At 38.0% G+C, this 26,942-nt stretch overlaps 1 long non-coding RNA gene across 1 annotated transcript; it reads right to left on the bottom strand.

Moving 5' to 3' along the window:
* Positions 1-1,914: 1,914 nt before the first annotated feature.
* On the bottom strand, positions 1,915-25,179 carry LOC149001991 (uncharacterized). Its single transcript, XR_016170437.1, has 3 exons — positions 24,921-25,179; positions 6,993-9,041; positions 1,915-2,543 (listed from the first exon to the last, which is right to left on the bottom strand). It is a non-coding gene; the product is annotated as an uncharacterized LOC149001991 (long non-coding RNA).
* Between the last annotated feature and the right edge of the window lie 1,763 nt (positions 25,180-26,942).

The raw sequence follows: 26,942 nt of genomic DNA, 5'->3' as shown, positions 1-26,942 counted from the left end.
GCCTTAAGAATCCTAAGGGGTGTAAGGTGAGGTTTGGGCCTATATAAACCCAACATTTCCTTGCATGTGGTGTGCAATTAAGACATTCCTCACTCTCACATTATTTGTGTTACAAAGTTAATTTCTTTATTTGAATTTGTCCAAGTGTTGTGCTCTAGTTTTTGGCTCCTTAAAGGGACTAGAAGAACTACCTTATCTTCTAGTTGGAGGTTGCTTTATCTTGGAGGTGGTGGTGCGAAGAACCCTTGGTAGTAGGGTGCATCAATTACCTTAAAGACAGCACTCAAGGTGTGACTTAACCTCATTAATCGGTGGTTCGTTCGATTACAACTTCAAGCTCTCTAGATTGGCTAAAGATCTTCATCTCTCAATTGTATTGCAATTTCATTTTTATGTGTTTGAAAAATTTGTAATACAATTACCCCAACATTGGAAGACAGATGAAGAAAACTCGGACCAAGATTTTCTTTGCTTGTTTTGCGACTCCAAATACATTCCTATTGAAATTCTATGGGAGCATTGCAGTTCAACGCACCATTTTGATTTTGGGAGAATCAGAAAAACCCTAGGATTGGATTTCTACAATTGCTTAAAGGTCATCAACTATGTTAGGTCTCAGGTCAAGTTTCATTCTTAGCCAGTTGATTTGATTACACTTAAACTCAGTTGCTTGATTTGCTAGTTTTTGTTTGGGGGCTTTTGAAAATCATTTCTCAGTGTCGGGTTGTTATTTTTTATGTCTATGAAGATAAGGAATTTAATTCCGTTTACACTCAATGAAAGTGAACATTTTTATTGATCTTTGTCCCAACTAAATGAGGTCTCTCAGACACTTAGACCCTTGTTCTCTAGTCAGCCGAAAATGTAGCCATACATGATGCTAGGCTAAGTTGTACATGTCTTTCCTTGCCACTTCTCTATAGTCATTTTAGTTCTTCCCCTTGGTTGCTTGTTATTATTGTTTTATTATTGTTATTATTATTATTTTTAATGAACAAAAAACATTGTTATGAATAAAATAGGCAGGAATAAAGAAAATCACTCTTGGAGGACAACATACTCTCCTGGAGGCTGCTGTTGTGCCAAGAGTGCAACTTGAGACATAAATTTAGGTAGGTGTAGTAGGAATATTACAAAATGTAATGTCTTGCAAACCAAGTGCAATATTTAACAACAAAAGGGTTAAAAGCAGCAGCCAAGGTTGGGTCTTTGGATATGGTAAAATTTCCACCATTGCACCCGCAATTAGTCATGACTTAGTGAACCACTCATATATCTTTATGGGTTGGCCTGTCATAAATTTACTTTATGTTTATTGTAAGGGAAGGGCAATCTGAATGTATGCATTAACACTATGCCACATGTTTAGGGAAAGATCACATGGTCCTTGCACAGGGAAAGGTCATTGCACACGTGAGATCACATGATACCTACAAAGAAGAAATATTAGGGGGAAAAGAAACAACTTTCCATGCTCTTCTTAGGGGTCAAACATATGACCTCGCTGCTCTAATACCATGCTCGCTTCTATTTCACCAGATAGGTTGAGCCGTTAACAAAGGGCAACAAAAATTTATAAATCAACACTTTGTTCATCTTTTCTCTCCTTGTTGCTTTGATTCTCAGGTAGCAGAAAATAGATGTTGGAGTTGTGAAAGAATTCTGATATTTGGTTTTGAATGCTCAAGACTTCACATTAGCTTGAGTATAGTATTTATAGTGTAATCAATTACATGAATAGGAAGTTGAGATATACAGGGAAACAAACTTAAACAAAATACCAACTCTTAAGTAACCAAGTGAAATATAATTCAAACTTTAAACTAAAGAGTTTGTCTCTCACTCAAACTCTAGTTTATCATCCCCCCGCAAACTATGGGGTGGTAGCCACAATAGTTTGGAGCGTAGCTGGAGAAAAGTTGTTGTTGGTAGACCTTTGGTAAAAAAAAAATCTCAAAACCTTAGCTCTGATACCATGAAAGAATTCTAATATTTGGTTTTAAATGCTCAAAACTTCACATTAGTTTGAGTATTTTATTTATAGTGTAATCAATTACATTAATAGGAAGTTGTAATATACAGGGAAACAAACTTAAACAAAATACCAACTCTTAAGTAACCAAGTGAAATATAATTCAAACTTTAAACTAAAGAGTTTGTCTCTCACTCAAACTCTGGTTTATCAAGTTGCGGGGCTACATGTCAATCCAATGAAGATCTACAGAATCATTTGCATAAACTAGTCAGCTTGCAGGATAGCAAGCTCCTTTGGGAGGATGATAAGTATCTTAGACCTCATATGCAAGAGGATTCACTTTTGCACAGCTTTGCTGAAGATGAAGATGATGAGGATGATCAGACCACCCCAATTGATAGAGAAGAACTCATGAAGGATATAGGGGACATTATAGATCTTCCAAAATTTTGCATTGATGATGAAAGTACATCAAATATGGTTCCATCAAGACCTGATACTATTGATGAAAGTGTCAAGAAGGAGGCAGCTTGTGTGTCTGCTGGATTTTATAGCTTGGAGCACTTTCCTGTGAATGATATAGAGGTAAGAGAAGATAGTGGATTAGCAAATGGAAAACTAAAAAGTAGGCATCTGAGAGTCTCTTTAGTAAATCCTGCTGCAAAGGAAATAAAAAAAGTGAATGAAAATTAATTTAGCAACAAGGTAAACAGTTTATCTGCACATTCTCCTGTTGATATGATACTTTTTTTTGGGTTTTTGGTTGTGGCACAGGAATACTAAGGTGTGATTTTACTTTATTTCAGTAATTTTATGTTATTAGGTACAATTATTGAGTTACTGTCATATTCAAATTTTTGAAAGGCAAGGCAAGAGTACTTCAAAGAAGAAATTATTTCATGCTCTGCAAATTAACATGTTAAATCTGTAGTCACAAATAAAATCAAGATTATAGTTGGGAATCTTGAATATGCATTTCATCATATCAGTTACATTCCATTTTCATGATAATTTTATGATTACAAGAATTGGGGGAAAATGTGCATTAAAGAAACCACATTGTGTACAAAAACCGGTTGGCAACATAAACCGTGATGATGCACCCCAAAAAAAAAAATAGAAGAGAGAAAATTAGCCAACATTCAAAAGACTTAAAAACTGAATAGATCCAAACCAGCCATCCAAATAATACTATGGTCTTTTTTGGATTGAATTTCACTCTCCACCCTAAGAAAACTCAATCCCAATTCCCAACATAAATCTAGACTCCCCCAATCTTCCATTTCCAGAAAACAAATCCAAAGCTTGTTATCAATCAATTCCAGCAGTATTTTCTGCCATTAAAAAAATCAAGAAACATTCACTATAAATCTCCCCTACTCACACTTGATATAACCCTATCATCAACACTCAGCCCAACAAAGTCTAACTCTAGTTTTGAACTAAAACCCCATTTTGATGACCTAACCAAATTTAATAGTTTGGCTCAGATTTATTGGCTTCTAGCTGGATCCTTTCTAAACTGGAACATAGTGTACCTCACACTAGACATGGTTCTAAACCCATTAAAAATCTACTAACACTAACCACTTTTCTAGGATACTGTAAAGTTCATCCCCCCCCCCCCCCCCCCCCAAAAAAAAAAAAAGCACCCCAGGAAGAAGTCAGAAAGAATGGAGAAGATTTTAAGAGAAAAAAGACGATGAAGAGAGAATTATCTAAGCGCTCGTCCTGTTTTCTTTCACGTGTAAATACACTTCGAAGTCAATCTTTTGTGAGGGTGCATAAATTCTGAAAGCCAAAGAATGATCAAAATCCCATTGCATGTTGTGTCAACGAGTAAAAAGCAAGAATGAACCCAGTGAGCACTTAACATGATAACAAAAAATGAGGCCACTTAAAAATAGCTTTCTACAGCAACCATAAAGAATTCTAGTAGCCTACTCGCAGCCTCCCTGTGAAACTGTAGACGCATACATTATGATCCTTCCCAGACCCTGCAGTGGTGGAAGCATCATGCACTGAGTACACCCTACTAGTCTACTAACAAAAATGGAAGTATGATTCAGCAAAAGAACTGTCACAGCACTAATACATATTTACATTAAGTCATCAAAAGAGTAGAACCAGAAATTTTTCTCAGGAAAAACCTAATGTTTCTATTGAAAGTCTATGAATGTAGATACCAGCACTTGATAAGGGGAGCAGATATCCTGCAAAAAATTGCAGTGGCTTTATTGAGTCCATCAAAAGCCCCTCTACATACATAAAGGAACCTAAGCTTGGTGTGAGATGAACATACACCTTCAACTTCTTAATTTGATTCAGTCAGAAACTCCCCCTTCAGCTGAGGTGTTGGTATTCTAGATGAAATCTTTGGGCTGAAACAGTTATTTGATCAATGTTCTTTTTCTTATATTCCTAGATCTGCTAATTTAGGGGCAGATTCTTTATCAAGGTTGACTTTATCAGTGAATGTCCCAAGTGACTGGCATTTGTTGAATCCTTGGCTTCTGTAACTTTCTGCATTCACTCTCCCCCTAAAAGCCCCATAAGTTGAATCATGACTGCAAAACCACATTGTTTACAAAAATAATAATGTAATCCATCATTTTCAAGCACAAAGTGTCGGCTAACTTTCTGATTCGCTAGCTGAAAACATATCAATTCTAATCATTCTACCAGACAAAAGAACATCTATGATAGCTCCCACTCAACTATGATCAGATTTTTCTGAAGGATATCATCAATTCATCTTCTTCTTTCCACTCTCTCCCAGCTTCCACCAGTTCACTAATAAAAGCTTTTTTCCGGGGTCTGAGAAAATGCAGCACATTCTTTATTGTTAGATGTTATTTATATTTCTTATAAACATAGGCCCCCTGAATTAAGCACACCCACCCAGCGGACACTCATGTCCTCCTCATTTCAAAACAACCACTAGGAACCAACTCCTTCACAGGAATACAACTGTATGATAAAGCAAGATTACATGATTTCCTTGATCAAACCAATTGTCAGACACTTAATTTTCTACAAATCTCCATCCAAGAAGAAAGAAAAAGAAATCCTTCTAAGCTTCAGCTCTTGCTGGTTGTATATCCTCCAACAATCACGCTTCCTTCAAAAGACTTCCTTCTCACAACAAAATGCTTGAGCTGTTTTCTCACTAATGCATCCTAAAAATATATACCTCATGTTCCATGTGCCACATATGTCTTAAGTTCCTTGTGCCAAAGCTCTCAACTGAAAAAATACTTGCAGCATCACTTATTACTTTGAATCACAAGATACACAAAGGTATGTTAACAAATTAAAAAAGGTGTTCAAGTAGTAGATTTTCTTTTTCTTTCCATTTAAACGAACAAAACTTTCTAACTTTGCATGACTCTATGGATACATATATCTACCTTAACTGACAAATGTCAAAGAAAATATGTTCCTTCCATTCAGTTACTACAAATTAAAGATGTTCACGTAGCAGATTTTCTTTTTCTTTCCCTTTTAACCAACAAATTTTCTAACTTTGCATGACTCTATGGATATATATATACATTACACTGCTAAATGTTAGAGAAAATATGTTCCTTCCATTCAGTAATTCATGTATCCTAAAACAGTTCATTTGTTCATACTTATTGGTTTCCTAGCACATCGATAATAGCTGTGTAATCCATCATTAATGTAGCTTTCCTGCAGTTTCACATGAGCTTGTAGCTACGAAAATTGTGTCTAACAGATGAGCCAGAAAATTGTAAGTTCAGAAATTAATAATTTTAAACAAGAAATTCATGGTTGCCTTGATGGTCAGAAGTGATAGGCTGAGAAGCTTGGGATTGATAGCTTTACCCTGATACTGCCATGGCAAAGGTTGACAGAATAAAGTACGATAACAGTTGTCAAGTCTTGCCATTGGAACAAAGGACCTTGCAGATTTACATTATAAAATTGGAAGGTTCCAATCTAAATGGTGAATAAAAGAATGGGGAAGCTAATCTGAAAGGAATAATATGAAATCATTGGCAAAGTAGAAGTCTCTCTGTGGACAGTTCTGTTGGGTTGAACTACAAATAAGAAAATAACAGAAAGATTGACCAAGTACCAAGTAAACCCCATGGCTCATCCTAAATGAATGGTTATCCTAATGAAACTTATAGCTCAGGTGATTTCCAGAGTGTTTCATCATGTATCAGGTTGATCCTGAAAGTAAAATAGAAAAAACTCTTTGGTGATATTAGCCCCCCCCCCCCCCCTGGCGGGGGGTTGGGGTGCCCAATTTACAACTAACAAATAAGCCCCTTCCCCCCACCATAGTTGCTGGATGGGCAGGCATACTGAAGTAGGCTGGGCATGAAAAGTTCAAAACACAGGCCCTCTCTTATGACCAAGATTAAGTCCGCAATAAATGCTCAAACTGGCTTTAGAATTCAATACAACAGCTAGCAACACTTCAGCTCTCATTGTCAACCCCACCCAATGTAGAAATTATGCAACATAAAAACATTATAAAGAATGAAAAAGCAGGAAAAGTTGCACTTAACTACAGTGCAAAAGTTATTTGCAATAACTAGACAGATATAAATACAGTGAACTTACACAGCCTCTATCAAGATTTAGGAATGATAAACTACAGGCATACAGTTCCAAATGACTATCATGAGAAATCTCATAATAGTCAAACAGTTTACAATGACAACTGGAGATTTCCTGCAGATCAGACTGGTACCTGATTAAGCCAGTCCTATCCATCATAAAATTCTTGACTTCAAGAAGATCCACTGTGAGTTCTCAGGGAAAAGAAAAAACTAATAATGGATAGGTACGATGAGGTATACAGTTTAAGCACATATCCCATAGATAAACCAATAAAACACTAGTCTACACAGCCTAGATCAGCACCACAAATGCCAGACACCTATTCACTTTTCCAGTTCAAGTACGCTATGATAGATTATCATCCGACATTATTAGAAAACCACACTAGTAGCATAACTTACTGAAGTTCAATAAAGCATACCTGAATTTGCTGAATGCCCGTGAGCTCCTTGCAGAAATCGCTCAGGTACTGATGAAGCATGGGTCGCACATAAGTTTGAAAAGAAGCTTCCAGTTCGCCAGTCACACTATTCACAAGGACCGATGGAAATTCAATTATTTCTTGTGGATGAGGGTTCTTTACTTTGTCACAGGTTGCCTCAAAATCAATGACCACGAAGTATTGAAACTCTTGAAACTGGAATTCATGTGCATAACCATGGGAATACATCTTGAGAGGCATGTATGGAAATCGGTTATCTACAAGATAAGGGTATTCACAATTCATGGAATAGAAGCGATTCTCAAAAGCATTCCATTGGTTTGGCTGCGCCCTAAGGTAACTCGGCCAAATGCAAAATTTTTGTTGGTACACAGGTCTATGATAAACTTCAGTTGGAGGCAAAAAGGATTCATTGCTGACAGAGTTCTTAGGATCAACAATAGCATCTCCTGGATGTGCAATTTTTGCATCCTTGAGCTCAGGAAACCTTTCTGTTGGTGCAACCTAGAGGGGGGTGATTAGGTTGTACCTAGTGGTTTATACCAATTTTCTGGTTTAGTTGCAATTTCAAAATGAATTGACAGTTCAAGATAAAATCTAATGAAAAACAGCAATCACAAATACAGAATTTATAGTGGTTTGACTCTACGAGTCTACGTCCACTCCTCTCTTAGTCTCAAGAGAGTATTTCCACTAACGGATCTCTTTCAATACAGTGGGTAGAGAAACAAACCCTTACAATCTTCGTTTCGGGGCAAGAGTACCATTTACAATCTTTGTTCACGGACAAGAGTATCCAATACAATCTTCGTTTACGGACAAGAGTATCCAATACAATGAATTCTAATCAACCTAGACTAGAATTAAAATAACCAATTCACAATACGAAAAGTATTAGATATTACCTATCAAAAGAGAGTAACCCTTTACCCTTTGAGTGCAAGTGATGTAATGAATGAACCAAGAATCAATATACTTCAGCGGTTTCAATAACTCCAGACTTTGCTTCAGTGAAAGCTTCAACTTTGGAATATCCCTCAAAGTTAACCGGAGTTGGGAGGACAGCAATAATGCTAAAAACACCAAAACTTTGCTTTTTCACTTGTGAGTGAATATGTGCTAGATGGGGAGAAGGATGATTCTCAAATGGGGATGGTTGGGCTTTTATAGACCCCAAGTTACTGCTTTCCCCATTTCTCCAACGGATATAAAATCTTTGCGAGATTTTGTTCCAGACGAACATCCGTCTGCCCAGACGGTCATCCGTCTCAAAGGTATCCGTTACAAACAGTTGTAGAAGATATTCTCTTTAAACTAGCCGTTATAGTCAAATCTGGGCCAGACGGACATCCGTCTGCCCAGACGATCATCCGTCTGGCCTGGATTGGCTCAGACGGGCATCCGTCTGGCCTTCCGTTGTTTCTGAGAAACAGAGTTATGAAAACAGACGGACATCCGTCTGCTCAGACGGTCATCCGTCTGGCCTCTGTTTTTCTAAACAACTTTGGGCTGGGATATGGCTTGGATTTTTGGATCGTTTTGACAATCCTAAGCGTTGTACACCTTACTAACATGTCCTAGGTCACTCTAGTAACATGGATTACATATTATGGATGCATTTACATGTGTGTGTATGCAAAGGTGTCCTAAGCCCTGATTTAGCCTAAGTCTTGATCTTTGACTTGGTCTTTGACTTGATCTTGATCAGTGATCTTGATGCTCTCCTCTTGACTTTGGTTCTTTGTCTAAGATGGTTTGATCTTGAGCTTGACTCTCCGGAGATTTCTTTGAACCGGATATTTACATTGAGATTCTCTGTAGTGATGAGCTGGACAAAAACATATCTACATGGAAACATTAGTAGAGTGTTTGTCATCATCAAAACTGATTGGAGACTGATGTGGCAAATGCTGACTTGGCATTTTCCAACACTTTCCATAATATCCCCATTGTTTTGTAGATGGTAAGCAAATCCCCTATTCTGGAAGCATCTAATCGATGGCTCACGGTCCCTTTGCATAGTTTCTGCTGAAAAGACAATAATTCAGAGAGTATTTAGTCAAAGTTTAAAATGCATGTCCATGTGAATTAGTTGCATACAGAGGGTAAGTTGGTTGTAAAGAGCATTAATACAATTTGTGACGTATTGAGTATCATAAATAATTAAAAATAAATGTCGTAAAAAAAGCAAATATCTTCGTGTAGGCATAAAATCTTTTCATCTTTTCTCACTTATTAACTCATCTCTTATTTATCATTCTTTATTTCACCAAGTAATTTCAAGTAAATAAATTCACATGAAAACTTAGTTCAAACATGCTGTCAGTTTTTCAAAGAGAGCTAGTGAAATGAGTGCAGAGAATTTGAAATGCATGAAATAAGTCTTTAGGGAAAAAAGTTTAATAGCAGTGGTCAGTGATGCTTGAGTACAAAAATCCTAGAGTAGCAAAGGTCTACCACACTATCTCCAGTCCAAAGAATCATCGATGTCTCATTGGTGTAAGAGTGAGCAAACAACAATAGGTATTCTTCGCATATATGCCCGTCTCCCATCCCCACCTCCAATAGAAAGAAGAACTTGAGCCCCAACAATAGGAATTCACAAAGCAAATATGAGATGCTAGATTTTTTATTTTTTTTATTTTTTTTATTCTCTTATTTGAGGAAACCAGCTACCTCAAAAATTCAAGCATCCCTCTATAACACCAATAATTTTCTTACGTGAGAAATTAATCATATCTCATGTTTGTAGCACATATATACATAAACTGGCCGACATTGTACTCCTTTGTTGGATCTTCCCAACCAAAGGCTCCAGCTTTGGATAGGCAAGCTTCTTCCCTACGCTAGAATGCCAGTGCTGAACAAATCCATTCTCCAATCTTCTTATGTCTAGTGATGTGGCATCCATGTTCATCCTATGTCCACAATCAAAGCCATGAAATCTCTTTTCTACGCTTTCCTTTGGCAAGCAAGGAGACCCCAAAGTTCTCCATCCAGTTAGCTGGGCTTCCATTTGCCAGGTCTAGGTATCTGTAGAGTACGAGGGTAAAATATTGCTAATCTGGAAAATCTCCACCAAGCAAGATTCATTTGGTTAATTGAGAATTGGGTATAATATCTAGAGTCCTAGACTGCTCCTATTCTGTCTAATCCCTCTTGTGTCTGGCAGAAAATTCCACTTATTCGTTCTTGAGCCATCAATGCCACCTCTTCTGGTGGTTGCTAATGGTGTTGTTATCTCCTTCTAGCTTTGACCCCTGCCACCCCTTAGGACTTCTTTACAACCTTATTGGTCTACATAGTCTTTGATCCTGAAAGTTGCCCCTTTCTCCTCCTCCATTGCCCTTGGCTCTGGGTTTCCCCTTCAACTTCTCCCCTGCTTGGAATTTTATATAAATCCTTGGTCCCTAGGCACAAACTTATCTGATTCAAAAGCCACATCCTCACCACTCATGCACTGCTCAGAAAACTATGAACCTCTGATTCCCCAGTCAAGCTTTCCTGGTTGGCCGCCATATCCAAGTTTCCCTTTATTGCACCCTTTGCTGGAATGTTGGAGAGAATATCAGACACTACCTCGTCTGCTGTCCCCTGATCTGCACTATTTGGAAAAAAAACCTTAGCCTTTATTTGTGCCCGTAGTAGGCAGCCCCTCCCCTTCTCTGGGAATGGCTTTGGCTGGTTTGTTCTTTTTCTAGCTCCTCAATGTGTCACTACAGGCAAGCTTGTGTTTGGGGCCTTTATCTCCTATACTTGGATGGAGCAGAATCTCTTCGCAGATGAACCTCCAACTCTCAGTCTCTGAATCTCGTTTGGAAAGCCATCTTTACAGATGCCAGCTAAAGGCTCCATATGGTCTCCCATAGGCCCTTTGTAGACTCCCAACGAACCAGCACATTGATGGTGTTTGGGTTTAGATTTATCCCTTTTGCTTCCGCCTAGGTCTGGCTATTAGACCTGGGTAATTTTTTTGCTTTTCCTGTTTGGCTCTCTCCCCCAGCATTTTTCCCCATGTAACCCCCCCCCCCCCCCCAAAAAAAAAAAAACCAACATTTTCCGCTTCTGGGCGTTGGTAATGAATCATCCATTCAACAGAAAATAAAAAATACACATAAATGCAGCGCCAAGCTTACTTTAAAAAAGGCCTCCTATATTTATGAATTATTACTGTGACAAACACAAATTCACCAAGTCAACCTCATAAAGTGGGAAAGGAAACACCCCAGACACCAATAGGGAGAATACAAAGACCAGAAAACATCAGAGTTTCCAGTTCTAAAAGTAGCATCAGTTAGTATAAAAAGGGGTGAACCCGGTGCCGAAGGCTTCTGCACAAGCAGAGTCCAGGGGGGAGTTAGTATACAAGCATAAATATCATTCTGGTTGAGTATTACTCTAGTTCAAGTTCACGGTGGTTAACCATTTCAGGCAAAGTTTGTAACTCACTAGTACTCAAAAAGAACAAGAAAACTATGATCAGACCCAATGCTCTTGCTTGCAGCAACTCTTTTGTAAACTGTTTCATTTGACTTGTGGATTTCTTATTCTCTGTTTCTGTTCTTTCATATTCTGTTTCTTATATCTCTTAGTCTGATACATGCTTTTTCTGAAACTCATTTCATTTCCAATTCAATTCTCTTATGGAACTTAACGAAAAATAGCAGCAACAACTCTATTTTGTTCCAACATGAGTATTAACTTCCTTCTTGCTCCTACTTTTGCAAAACCTATTCTTGGTACTAGAAAATGACCAGAACTAATCCAAACTGTTGGATATCACTAGAAGCTTGATAAAACTGGTCAATCAGAATTGCCAGACTTGTTGGGTATTAGAGACCATTCAGTAGCAATTCCAGCCCCAATTTGATATTTTAAGAGTTCCAATTTCTTTCATAGCCCCTAAATTTTGAAAAAAAAATTTATTCATTTTCGAGAGTCTCTGTTACTTTCCATTCATATGCCCTCTATATAATCTAGTAAGTCCTTGTTGCCTTATTAATATTACAATCTGGTACAGGGGCCCACTGTATGCAGGATTGTTTTAATCCTCACCTGCATGCATCAAAAATGGAGATCTTCTGGTTATGATATCTGTAAGCTTTGACCAGAAAACTATCCCACTTTCCCAAATTCTTTGACCAGAAAGAAAGAATTCTTTTAGATAGTATAGTGTTGGCTACAGGGCCATTTGTGAAGAAATAAGTTTATGCGCTTTCTTCTTAGTGATATTATAGTCGACAAATGATGGAATGGGATCTTCATTGGATTCAAAAGCCGCTGCCTACAACCTTCTTTACTTCACCACCCTCACAGTTTATGGCCTGCTTGCCTTGGTATGAGTTGAGAGGGTTAGACTGACAATGTTAAGAGCCCTAGTCTAGGGGCATTTCTTCCATTCTTAGGAAGTTGAAGAGGAACTAAGACATACACTCTGAAAGGAACACCCCCTAACTCATATGCCACTCCTTAAGGTTCAAAGCCAGAAGGAAGACAAAACTCTTCTTTCAAGATCTGCTATCCAAGAACTTACTCTTGGGTTTACTGCAAGACTCTCATCAACCCTACCCATATTGGGAACAAATACTCTCCTGACCAATTGGATAACTTGATCCAAGCTGCCCCCCCCCCCCCCCTTCCCTCCATTGAAAACCTAAAAGGCCCCAGTCCGAACTATTAGCCCATGACCCTACTTTCTCCCAAGATCATTCTAGCCATCAGAAATCCATCCTCAACTGATTGAGTGCCCCATTCCCCCCTTAGAAACACTCGATCCAAAGCAGCTACCATTCCACCCATCACAGGCCTTAGATTACCTCATCAAGCCCTACCCAATTTTTTCATTAATCAAGTCCCCAGTACTCGAAATTTCCAGAAATCTTCACTACCAGACTTCCTAACATCAACCTAGCCTAACCCTATATAGATCAAAGATACCTATTTCAACCTACCCAAATTACTATTCATATCAGGTCCTGGTTTACTGCTTTCAGTTGGTATCCTACTAATTTAGAACCACACCACTGTTCTTTGTCTTACTAACTCTATCTTCGCCTTTTCTTCTATCAACTGTCATCAGTTATTTTTTCATATTGTTGCAAAACAATCTGCAGAGTCACATTTTCAATAGATACAGCAAGAAACTCCATTCAGCAAAGCAGGTCTTATATTTTGTTTTCAGTTCTGTAACTTGTTCTAATTTCTTCATTTTATGCAGTTATGTTCAATTACATTTCGTCCCACGATATGATGATAAATGAGAATAGAGTTTTGGTGCCAAGTAGCTGTCTAATAAATTGTGTGCTTTAAGGGATTGCTAGACAAAACGAGGAGAATTTTGTAGTCTAGATCACAGTGAAGGCGATAACCAAGGTTGCAACAGCCATAGAGGCATAAAACTAATGAGGCATACTATGAAACCATGAATGAGTCAATGAGGTTTTGTTTTGTTTTATTTTTATTTTTATTTTTTTGGGGGAAACACACTTAAGAAAAGAGACCACTATTTAAGAGAACCAATGTGGTTTAACGTCAGAAAAATCCACAAGGACCACAATGGAGGCTATGTGCATACCTAGGAGACTCATCTAACAACTTAGATAGAGCAAAAAGTATCTCCATATAGCTTTTATTGACTAAGAGAAAGCTTATGATAAGTTCCTAGGGATTTAATCTGGCATGTGCTAAGGATAAGAAACATTTCAAGTAAATATGTGGACACAATTAAATATATGTATGATGGGGCAGCAAAATGTCTAAGAACTATAGAGGGTCAACCTTGTAAATTCCCAATTACAATTGGGATACATCCAAGGATCAGCTCGAAGCCCTTGACTGTTTGCTCTTATCATGAAAGAGTTAACTAAAGGCATACAAGGTGAGGTTCCTTAGTGCATGCCTGTCACTGATGAGATGCTTCGAGGGATGAGAGAAAGGCTAAAAAAAATACCAAACATGAGTTATAGAGATCAATCTTGGAATCAAAAGGTTTTAAAATAAGTAGAATGAAGATGGAGTATATGGTTTGTAATTTCTGAAACTCCAAAACAAATAATGAGGCTGTAAAAGTTGATGAGATGAAGATATGCAGAGTAACCATTTCCGAAATCTAGGATTTATCACCAGTAAGGAAAGTGATATAAAAGTCGTTTCTCAGAGGATTGAAGCAGGTTGGATGAAGTGGAAAGGTGCATCTGAAGGGTAATGTAATTGACCAATTCCCATAAAGCTTAAAGGAAAACTTTACAGGTTGGTCGTGAGATTGGCCAAGATGTATGGCAGAAAATGTTGGGAGTTATCGAGAATCATCAAATACATATTTGTTTGACTCACCTAAGTTAAATACCCTTTAGATGAACCCAATAAAAGTACCAAACAAATCAAATTCCAAAAGGATAAAAAGTCAATCACGATTGAAGAACAAAAACTAGAATTTTATGAGAGATGAAATTTTCAACTTTATAATGCTATTGTTTTCCTCAATTCCAAATTTCCAGAAATTTTTTTTCTGGAGGGGTTGAGTAAATAACCAATAACTGAAGCCTGCAAAGGGGAGGGAAAAGGGGTGGGGAATACACAAGGAGAGAAAAGGGATGAGGAAATAAAAGAACTTAGGGGCTAAGCAGTGGTCCGAGGAGGAGACAAAAGAGAAAAATCTAATCCCCTGGTAATACCAATGTGTCTCTTGGGAAACCGAAAAAACAGTTCTTGGACAGAACAAAGAAAAGTAAAATATTTTTTAAAACCTGAAGTACAGTAAAATATTCATTTGTTTTGGCCTCTAAAAATATTTTCATTCCAAGCAATTTTAACATCATCCAAGCACGCCAAACAAAGTTTGACCAAAACATAACTCATTCAATATAAATCAAAATTTAAGCAATCTTAGATTTATCAGAAAGCGGGTTTTGTGTTCTACTTCTACATAACAAACGGTCTCATGTAATAAAATAATTTGAACAGTAAGATATCTTAGAGAATAGGAACATTTCTCTAAATTGAGAGCAGTACACTTACTTACTGACAAGATCATATTTTCTAGAATGGTACGTGAAATGTAAGACTAGTGTTGGAAGTATGATTGAGGTTTCTTAATTAGAGTAGACTCCTCTTTTAATTATATCTTTTGTTTTCTTATATTTTTTATATTGGATTCATATTTTGTATTAGACTATATTTCCTAATATCTAGGATTGGTTTTTCTATTCTATTTGCTTTGTATTTCCTTATCTTACTCAAAGTAGGATTTACTTAGATTGTAACTATAAATACCCCATTGGGGCCTATGAATGAATATATACCTTCTGAGCAATAATTTCTTCAAATTCCATCATCTAGGTATACTAGAAATGATCAATTCTAGACAAACATTTTGATTGCTTCAAACTTCCAATAGCTTGTTTCTTCAGTTCTGTTTCTGCCATTGCTATATTTAATTTGCATGACCTGACATGGCTTCTTTCTTTCTTCAGTTTTTTTTTGTGACTTGATATGGCATAATGTTGATTTTTGACAACTTGATATGGCTTGATGTTGATTTTTGATGATATAGACAAGAACATGATTAGACAACCCAGGCACTAGTTAAGCACCACCCAAGCACTTAGGACAGATGCTGATATGGTTTTGCCACTCATCAACCTCAACATTCTCACCTACGCTAAACGTTGCTTATCTGTATGATAATACTTATCAGGGTGCAGAATGATAATACTAAAGCTGGTTCAGGAGTAAAATTCACTCAAGAAAAGCTACTAGAAAGTCATCTCAGTTGAATTGACCATGTTCAGCAGAGGTCTTCAGATGCTCAATTCGGAAGAGTATTCTGATTGAAGATTCAAAAAGAGCTTCTAAGTGATGTAACTAGGATTGGAAACTATGAGGCAGTCCATGACTTGGAGCCAAAAATTAGCCAAAGCATGCGGCACCAAGGGCCGGCCAAACCACTTCAGGTTATTTTGGTCATTTGATTACCCTTCTTGAACCCAAAGCAGTCTAGATCGATTCCCAGAATTTTAGGAGTGGAATCTACTTTTTCTTTTTCAATTGAGTTAGTGGTCAGAGTCCTGATGTGTTCAGGAATCCTAGTTGGAATTCCATTCCCAATTGGATTCCTAGTTAAATAGGAAGCTGTGCAAGTCTCTTCTTAGGAGTTCTAATTAGATTTCCTCTTCTAGTTGCTTAAGTAGAGTCTTCATTTAAAAAAAAATCTGAAATTGACTTCCTTGTTGAGTCGTAAATCCTAATTAGCCTTTTATTAGTTGAGTCCTAGTCCAACTTTCCAAGTAGTCTTCTTTTATTTGTTGAGTCCAATTATGATTTCCTCCCTTGAAAAAGGCTATAAATATAGGCCCCCACATATGTAACAGACAGATTTAAGTCCAATTATGATTTCCTTCTTTGGAAAAGGCTATAAATATAGGCCCCCACATATGTAACAGATGGGTTATGAATTATTGAATAAAGTTTACTTTGAAGGAAGAGGAGTCATGGGGTTCCAAGGAGGAGCTCCCACAGCCATGAGTTTCTAAGTTTTCTGCAATTTCAGATTCCCTTTTCTTCTCCAAATTCTGCGGCACCCATACAAGTGCTCAATTTCCAGCAACTGATCAAACAGCTCCCTTCTCCTGCAAGTAAGCCCACCCCAACTCCCTCCCCACCCCTTGCACAAGCTCAAAAAATGCTCCCATATCCTTCTCTATTCCAGAAATTTTCTGGAATTTTCGTACTTTTGTTAGACCTAATAATCAAGATCAGATTGATGGCAATCTAACCGTTAGATCTCTCCTAACTTTAGGAACATCATTCCCCTAACCCTAGTGACCTTCCCTCCCTATTTCAGCCAATAGGACCAACCCAAAACCCTAGTCTAACCCTAATTCCTTTGGTGCCATAGATATCAAAAATCCTAGAAGCCTAACCCTACTTTCAACCATAACCCCAACCTTTAAATCCTATTAAGATCATGCTGCCTAACCCTCCTTGACCTTCGACCTTAACCCTAATCTAACCCTAACCTGACCTACAAACCTAAGAAAATCATAAAACCCTAATTTGAAAACCTATGCATTGAGAACTAAATCCGGAATTTCAAATCTGTTAAAACAGATTTAATTCTTTCAATCTCCCACCTAGTCCTAGCCTGACTGAACCCTAAACAGACTTCCCACTTAGCCCTAGATCCTCCCTAAATGTAGACCAAGGCTTGGAAGTCAAATAAGCTAAACTACAGGACTTAATTGATCTCCTACAGCTGCTGTCCATTACAATTTGACTGAAATCTGACCTAGAACAGCAAGTTAAACCCTAATTTACTGCTGGATCTTTAAAAGTAGATCCCGAAGACTGAACCCTGACCTGGGTTACATCATTAAGGGCAGGCATAAATGACTCTAGGAAAGCAGTGGGGAAAGACATGCATAGTTCATGTCTTGTTTCAAGTCTGATATTGAATAAAGCTGATTTGAGAGGATCTGCAAAGCCAACCTTCTTTAGTTTGTTTAAGACTGAATTATTTGTGATTGTGTTCCTATTTTTCGTCTTTGCCATTGCCAAGATCCATGTAGCAGACCACATTTGGCTACCCTAGAAAAGAGTTGTGTTTTCTATATACTTTATACTTTCCCGGTTCCATACAATGGGCCTTATGCAATCGATCGCATCATATAAATATTCCTTCAATCCAACATAGGTCATTGAAGGATCTCGGACAACCCACCAACTCACAAAAGCCAGGATCTTTCATATTCGAAGAGTGCATAACCGCATGGATAAGCTCACACTAACCCGTCAATTTGGGACCTGATTCAGGATTTTCCTTGGGAGGTATCAGGAAAGTTGGAACATATTAATATTGGTTCATACAGAAGAAAGGGTTCTCTATTGATTCAAACGTTGTGCCTAGGGAACAGGGATAGAGGAAGAGGAAAAAAACCGAAGATTTCACATAGTACTTTTGATCGAAAAATCAATCTAATTTATTACATACCCTTCGCTCGATGAGAAAATGGATCAGATTATATAAGATCAGATCAAACCTATGGGACTTAAGAATGATGGAAGGGAATAAAAAGTCAAATGAGAAGAGAGCAAAAGAAAATAGAAAGAAAGAAGAACCCATATTCCAAATGAACAAATTCAAACTTGAAAAGGATCTTTCAGATTCTCGAAGAATGAGGACAAACTAGAGATAGAGAAAAATGTTATAAGGCTGAGCACTACCGTCATTGTTGAAGTTAAAGTTTTGGTGATTTCATGGGCACATGTGGTGTTATATTCCCCTCCTTTCTTTTGAATATCCATCTTGCCATTGAAACAACTTCATCTTTTTCCCCCTCTCTAGTAGAGATACAGAATGATGTTATAAGGCTGAGTTGCTACCGTCCTTGTTGAAGTTAAAGTTTTGGTGATTTCACAGGAACATGTGGTGTTATATTCCCCTCAATTCTTTTGAATATCTATCTTGCTATTGAAACAAACTCTCCCTCACCAGCATATCCCTTTCTTCAATACAAGATCCCTTCTTAGCTATTATTCTTCTTCCTATCAACTCTGTCATCTCCTGTTCTCCAAGTTTAACAACTTTCTCTGATTACTTTTCCATTAATTATGTTACGAAACAGATCTTCAGAGGTACATTATCAAAAGGAACGGTAGAGAATTCCATTCAGCAGAGCAGGTCCTTTTTTCTGTTTTCAATTTTGTAAACTTTTTCTTATTTCTTTATCATTAGTGCGGTTTTTTCACATAAATACCCTCCCATGATTGGTTGGAGAATAAAAATAAATAAACTTGTGACTTTGCGATCACAGGCAGGCATTCAGCATTCTTTATTCACATTCATAAAAAGAACATTCTAGAACAGGTACAATGACTGAAATACCCCTGTGACAAAAATACCCTTGTATCCATATGACAACACCAACCCTCAAGTTGGTGCATAAATATCAAACATGCCCAACTTGCTAACTAGGGGGGATCTCCTTGGTGAGAATATCAGCCAATCGGTCACTATACTGAATAAAAGGAGCACAAATAACTTGCTAACTAGGGGGGACCTCCTTGGTGAGAATATCAGCTAATTGCTCACTAGACTGAATAAAAGGAACACAAATAACTCCTTGCTATAACTTCTCCATGATGAAGAAGGGGATCAATCTCAAAATGCTTGCCAGTCGCACCAAACTAGCATGTGCAATACTTATTGCAGATTTACTGTTGCAATAAAGTGGCATACATAAATCAATATAATCACGTAAATCTTGAAGAAGCCCATATAGCCAAAGAAGTTTGCCTACTCCCTGAACCATAGCCCCACATTATACTCAAGCACTAGAGCGAGCAACTGCAGCCAGCTTCTTATTTCACCAAGTAAAAATGTTACCTCCAACAAAGGTCCATTAGCCTGAAGCAGATCTCCTGTTACCAGAAGATTTTGCCTAGTCCATACCAATAAATGCCTCTAACCCGTGAAGAGAGTGCCTTATCTAGGGTAAGACTATTAGATACCTCATGATCCATATGCAGCCTTCAGATGAGTATAACGAGGAGAATCATGTACATGCTGGCTATCTACGCTAAAAGCAAAGGCTATATATGTTCATGTGTGAAATAGATAAACCAGACTCCAACAAATCTTTGATAGCTCCCCTTATTCATCCTTAATATTTGTAGGAGTGTTTGATTCTAATGGAGTTGTCAGGCTTACAAAACCAACATTACGATTTCAGATAAGCAATCTAGTGTATACTTTCAATGAGAGAGAGAGATGCCCTGTGCAGAATAGAGCAAACTCGATTCCGAGTAGAATTGAAGCTTCCCTAGGTCTTCAGCTTCAAATTATGTCCCCAAATAGGCTTTTTGTTTGTGTACTTCTTCAGTATTGCTTCCAGTTATGACTATGCAATCCCTATATAGACAATCATTGCATTATGATGGTCAGACTTCTCAACAAGAAAAGTATGGTCAGCATTGCACTATTACAATCCAACAGACACCATAGCTCTGTGAAAACAACCAAACGATGCTCTTGAGGACTACTTTAGGACATATATGGCTCTCTTCAGATGGCACACCATTCTTTGTGTCACTGAGGAAGCAAAACTAGGAGGAATGTCAATGTATACTTCTTCTAGCTCGCCATGAAGTAATGCATTCTTCACATCAACTTGTTGAAAATCCCATGCTTGGTTAAAATTAAAAATCCTCAACACATTCCTCTTTGCTACTGGGGCAAGCATTTTCTGATAGTTGATACCATAGGATTGAGTAAAGCCTCTAGCAACCAGACATGTCTTGTATCTTTCCACTAATTCACCAGCCTTCTATTTTGCAGAACACTTTTGCAGCCTATGAGTTTCTTCCCTAGAGGAAGGGTTCCCAAAATTGCAGATGTCATTTTTTCCGGAAGTATCCATTTGTTCATCCACTGCTTCCCTCTACCTCAAATCAGCTAATGTCTCCTGCCAGGTGTTAGGATAAAGATACCGAACAAGGAGGAAACAAGGACACAGAAAGGAGGAGGACAATTACATGAAAAAACATTATAGACTGGATGTTGAGTACAGATTCTTAGAGGCTTATCAATGTTAACCAGTAAGTCAGGATTAGGATCGGAAAAAGACTGACCAGAAGAACTCATACGATGTATGAGAAACCAGTTTGTCTATTTGATTTTTTTTTCTATGAATTTCTTGCATTTATATGACTGTTTAATATGTATTTTGTGTATAAGTAGAATTATATAGAATTTAATATGTTATATGTGACTGATGGTTATATTAAAAAAAGAAGAGCAGACTGCTTTGTTTTTCATAGCAATGGCTTACAGCCGCCCTATCACCTCAGTGCCTAGGAAGATCCCTAAACTCCGTGATCACTATGGGACCTTGTTAATTAGGTTGACAATTAGTCAAAAAGATTGATCTTTCCTCAGAAACTGTGTGGACCAGGGCACCATGATGAGTATCTGCAGGTTACACTATGGCATAGGCCTGCTCAAGTGTCGGAAGGGATCTCAATTCAGGACGTCAGCCCAAATCTGATCAAACTCCATATCAGTCCTGTAAGAAAGTTGAAGACATGAAAACCATCCTCGCATTTTCTTTTCAATGCAATAGCATCAATATCACATTAGCCGTAGAAGACTCAGAAAAATCTAACTGTTACCACATGCCAGCAGAGTTGAATAGTACTGAACCCCACCAGTTTGACTAAGTTTATCACTAGGCAGCATTACCAACCTGAGAATATGTAGTTTGACTAAGTTTAACACCAGGCAGCATTACCAACCTGAGAATACGTGTCTTTGGCTATCTTCCAAATTCTTACAGAAGCGTCAAGAAGAAAATTGTACAGGTTATCTTAAGATCAATGGAATGGATGAGATAGAACATGACAAAACCATATATTTAATCCATTGGTCTTGGGCAGGACCAGCAGTGATAGACATAACAACAGTTCTTGTGAAGTAGCCTGAAAGGTAACAAGATTGTCTCCACATCAAACAATTGCTCCCATTTTATTTAACGAAGCTAGCAGGGACTGGAAAATCTCGTTGAGCAACAGCTTCCTGCATAATACGTGTGGGGAAGAAAATTAACCAATATATCAACACAAGACGGATCCAAAAGAGAACATCAACCCCCAAGGGTAACCAATGGAAAGGTTAAAAAAAACCCTTGGTGAGTGAAACTGAGAGGGAGCTGAGAGGACTGCAGCCACCATAAGTGGAGGTGACAGTGAAAGGTGTAGGTGATGCAAGCTGTAAAGGGTTAGGTGGCCAAGGCAGCGTATGTGGTGAAGGCAGTAGTCAAGACCGAGAGGAGAAGTGAGAAATTGCAGTGGCAACGTTTGGTGCTTGCAGAGCACAAATGGAGGAAGGAAAAAAAGAGACGAAGGGGACAGAAAGCCGTAGGGTTTCAAGATGAGAACCATTAGGGATAGGATCCTAGAAAGAAACGCTCCTGGTACCATGTTGAGATTTGAGAATAACAGCCTCTGACTAATCATTAATTCCCCCCCCCCCCCCAAAAAAAAAAAAAAAAAACAATACTACAATGGAGGAAGAAACATCATAGAGTAGGTACAAGGACAGAAATACCTTGAAACCCAATTTAAAATAAAGAGTAAATTTACTAATAATCAAGATTCCACAAGAAACTCTTCCTTAGAGACCCAACACCAACCCATATATGCATTAATGGGACTTACATGTTCAGGATTTCTTTCCCACAGACCGCAACCCCTATCAATCTACAGGATTCCATAATCACCAACTCATTTAAAGCTCAAGCTTTTTAGCACTATCTACTTTCAAGAACCACCAACAGCACAAGCAGGTTCCTAAATTTAGCAGTGTCTTTCTATTGGAACAAGAAGCATGGGAAAGCTTTGGGTTTGAAAATCCAGTATCCTTGACAAACAATATGTCAGTTCGCAAATGAAAAAGCCAAGCATTCTAGGATGGGCGTCTAGAGTGAGTATTTTCCCAGGAATAAGGCCCACATAGCAGCTAAATCTTGATAAATAGGGACCCAGCTAGGCAGCTAATGTAGATCCATCAACAAGGAAAGGGTGCATATATATTTGGACGGAAGGGCATCATACACAGAGTAAGAAAGATCATCGAAACTTGGTGATATCTCAATGTTTTGGTAAGTAGTGACATGAAACCCTGACCAAAAACAAAAAATCCAAAATGTCGGCGATATATCGGCGATACAGGGACAATATTTCGCCCAGTGGTAATCGATTACAAAAGGCATCATTCGACCAACATTTCGCCTCATTCTATCGACATTTCACCCAGAGCTTTTCTCTATTCTCTCTCTTCCAATGTTTGATCCTTGCTATTTTTAAGTCGATCTTCAACATCTAGGGGTAGTTTTTGCGTGATTCTAGCTAGCAAACGCATGCATTGTGTCGATCATGACAACCATGAGCAAGGGATGTCATGGGATCAGTATGTATTTATGTTGGGGGTAAACATGATACAGAGTACGGTGGACGATCAGTAGGGGATGGATCCACTGAGGCACAATACTTGGTATTGAGATGATGGGATCACAATGTATTTGCCTACACTTGTATAATTGTACATGATTTATACTTGACTGCTTGTATACTTGTATAATGAAATTTAGTTGTTCTTTTTCTTCTTGCAATTTAATGAAGATCTCTGTGTTCTTTTGCATCATTTGCATTTTTACATTTGTTTAAATTTATGTTCTAGACTTCTAGATTCCCCCGCATACAAGCGAGCATGTGCCAATCAAGAACATCCCTTCAGGTTAGGTCTTAAGCAAAAATAAACTCCTAGTGAGGTTTATTGGCCTCAAATTAGGCTAGATACCAAAACCCAGCCCAAAATGACCCCAAATACCCCCGAAATTGGGGGAGCAAATTTCACCGCAACATTACCGAATGTTGGCGACATATTGCTGAAATTTCGGGGTTTCAGTGGTTTCGCTGGGTGACAAAACAGCGAATTTCACCGAAATTTAGCACTATGATTCATATATAAGTATTGTGTTCAGTTTAAATAAAGAACATGTGGACATTACAGACATTTGACAAGAAATATGCAAGTCCAAACAAGAAGAATGCCAGTAAGAATTTGAAATTGAATATTTTTTTTCGAAGACTGAAGTTTAGTCCAGAGGTCAAGAAAGCGCAGACTCTTGAGTTATCTCCTTGGTAACATTATAACCTGCAGTCTAAAATTCACATAATTCAACTTGTAGGTTTTCTTTAGTTTTCAAGGCTTCAAGCTATGCTACAACTCTAGGATATCATAATTGACCATCTAAGTACTTGAACACCATAATATCATAAACCATAGCCATGCCCAAGAGGCTGAGAAAGCATTGAATGAGAAGAAAAAAAAAACAAATGTCAATTGCACTAAACCACACCACCTCCTAAAGAAAACTACACACTCCTTGAATTGTAAATCCCAAAGCATTCAACTCCAGATTCATGAAGTAAAAAATATTAACCATGTACACACCCCAATCAGATTTTTGACTATCTTATCAAGGGATAATAAGAAATTTGAAAGGAGAGGGTGCAAATTCCGCTAACCAAACATTGTTCCCATGGCATCTGGGTGAAACAACACATTAGACGGGTACTGGAAGGGGTTGATCGAAGGCTAACAAGGAGACTGGTGCGACACACTGACACCAGAGAGAAGACATGGTGCTAGCTGCCTGGGAGATCGTTGAGAGGTCGTCATGAGACTGCTTAGCACTATGGGGTTTGGGAGATAGGTGAGAGAATGCAAACTTAATTCCACGTCATCCTGAGCTACTGACAAAGAGCCCCCTCACTGGGAATGATGTGTTTTAAAGACCGCAAGGCCCATTGAGCCAAAGTGGACGATATCATGATAAAGAAGGGGCTGGATTACACCTTAACACCTAACAGATACCTTACAACTATGACCAGATACCTTACATTTCCAGGAAAACATTGAACATTTGGAGGCTCCGAAAATATCCAAGAATTTTTAATAAGAAGCATCACAATTGCCATAGCATTTCTCAGACAAAAATGATTACATTAAACAAGTTATCAATTTCAATTCTTCTTCAGCCTTTTATTCAGTTTTGAAGGTCATTCAACTCCAGATCGTTGCTAAATTATAACATCTAATCCAGTTCATGCCATGAAAGGGCTGTTTCAGAAATTAAACATCACAATTCAACCCACCTCCCAAAAACCTTCTCACAAATTTTAACATCATGAGTTCGTGACAAATTTCCCAAAAATCTAAGATCCCTGATCAGTAGAAAACTTCATGCCAACACTAGATATTTATTTAAAAAAATTTACTCCATATATAAGCACAAAACTGACACAGAAAATCAGTAGCCAGATAGTAACTGGGAAGAGAGAAAACCTCACCTTTATGCTCTAGAGCAATCATGATCCCGTTGGTAGTTAAGATCCACCAAAAAGCGTATCAGATCTTTTTCCAGATTTTTCCACCTGAACCCATTACACCCCGAACAAAAAAAAACTGGGGATAGAAAAAATTCCAACAAAAAAAAATGACGAGGAAGTTTTCCTCACTGTGTTGGGAAAACTCGGTCCAGTAAGAGAGAAAGCTTACATTGCTGTGAAGAGGGAGAAGAGAAGCAATGGAACGAAGAGGTAAATCAAATTTTTAATTCCATATTCGATCATGTTTTTCATTTTATTTTTATTATGATTATGATGAGTTTTTCAAGTGAAAAACGTGGAATATTAATATATAATGACTTTCTACCATCAAGTTGCCAAAATAATGAGGAAAAAACGAAAATATTGAGTTTATTAAATTTGGTGATAATTTCATTTCTGATCGTGCTAGTATTTCTAACTGTTTTGCTCGTTATATGAAGGATCTGTATACCTCCAGTAATCCGAGTATACCCCCCTCCTTGATATCCTTTTTCCACCGGTACCTTCTCTTATGCAGAATTCTAATTTCTCTTTTTGTCCTTCATTATAAGAAGTTCAACCGGCAGTTTTCTCCATTGGGGCTTCTAAAGCTCCGGGTTTCAATGGGTATCAAGCTTGTTTCTTCCAACACTTCTGGGACCTTCTTCAATCAGATATTGTACAGTTTACTTCAAATTTTTTTGCAAATTCCGTTCTCCCCCTAGTACTAACCACACTCTCTTGTGTTTCATTCCAAAATCTAACAAGGCTGTCCTAGTGTCAGAGTTATGGCCTATTAGTCTTTGTAATGTTTCATATAAAATCATTGCTAAAATCCTGACCCTTCGAATCAAGCCTTTCTTACATGATTTCATTTCTCCTCTTCAAGGAGCTTTTGTACCTGGGAGACAAATTATTGATAATATAATGTTAGCTCATGAAGTTTTCCACTATATGAAAACCTCTAAGGCCAAGCAGGGTTTTGTTGCACTCAAGTTGGACATGTCCAAAGCCTATGATAGAATTGAATGGTGTGTCATCTTAAAGGTTTTAGAATGTCTAGGCTTTTACTCTAAATTTTGTAAATTGATTAATTGTTTAATCTCCACCACTTCTTTCTCCATCAAGCTCAATGGTTCCCTTTACTCATACTTCTCTAGGTCGGGAGGTTTACGTCAAGGTTGCCCTTTGAGCCCATACATTTTCCTCCTCATTATGGAAACTCTTTCCAGACTTCTTGGGGCCTTTAAATTTGAAAATGCTTTTAAGGGTATTAAAATAGCCAAATCTGCTCCTAAAATTACTCATCTCTTTTTTGTTGATGATATATTTGTCTTTTGTCGTGCCTCTTTAGATGATATCTATGTAATCAAGACTGTGCTAGACATTTTTGGGGCTATGACAGGACAGGTGATTAATATGGAGAAGAGTGAAGCTTACTGCAACAATAATACTCCTCCTCCTACAAAGGAAAAAAATCCTCAATTTTCTAGGTATGAAGGAGATGAGTATATCTTCCTCTTACTTGGGTAGCTCCTTATTCCCTGGGAAAAAAAGATCTAATAGTTTGTGCCCAGTTTTGCTTAAGATGAACTCTAAGCTAGCCAGTTGGAAGGCTCATTCCCTCTCTTATGCGGGGAGATCTGTTTTGATCCAATCTATGTTACAAGCGGTGCCTATTTATCATATGCAATACATTTTATTTCCCAAAAAGGCCTGCAAGTCCATGGATTCGATCTGCCAGAGGTTTTGGCTAGGTAAATCTGATAAAAGTAAAAATCTCTCTCTCATTTATTGGGATAGGTGTTGTTTACATAAGGCTTTGGGAGGGCTGGGCTTTAAGAGGTTAGAACTTATGAATAGGGCCCTTCTTGTCAAACAGGGGTGGAGACTTTTAACTGAGAAGTCCAATATCTGGGCACAGTGCTTTAAAGCAAAGTATTTCCCCCGAACTTCTCTGATGGGGGTAGGGAAGGGGTATAACTCAGCGGTAGAGTGTCACCT

This window comes from Hakea prostrata, chromosome 10 (genome assembly GCF_041222555.1).
Source record: "Hakea prostrata isolate BN-2017 chromosome 10, UWA_Hpros_2, whole genome shotgun sequence".
Lineage (NCBI taxonomy): Eukaryota > Viridiplantae > Streptophyta > Magnoliopsida > Proteales > Proteaceae > Hakea > Hakea prostrata.
The sequence above is the reverse complement of the archived record's forward strand: the minus strand, read 5'-3'. Positions and strand labels throughout refer to the sequence as shown.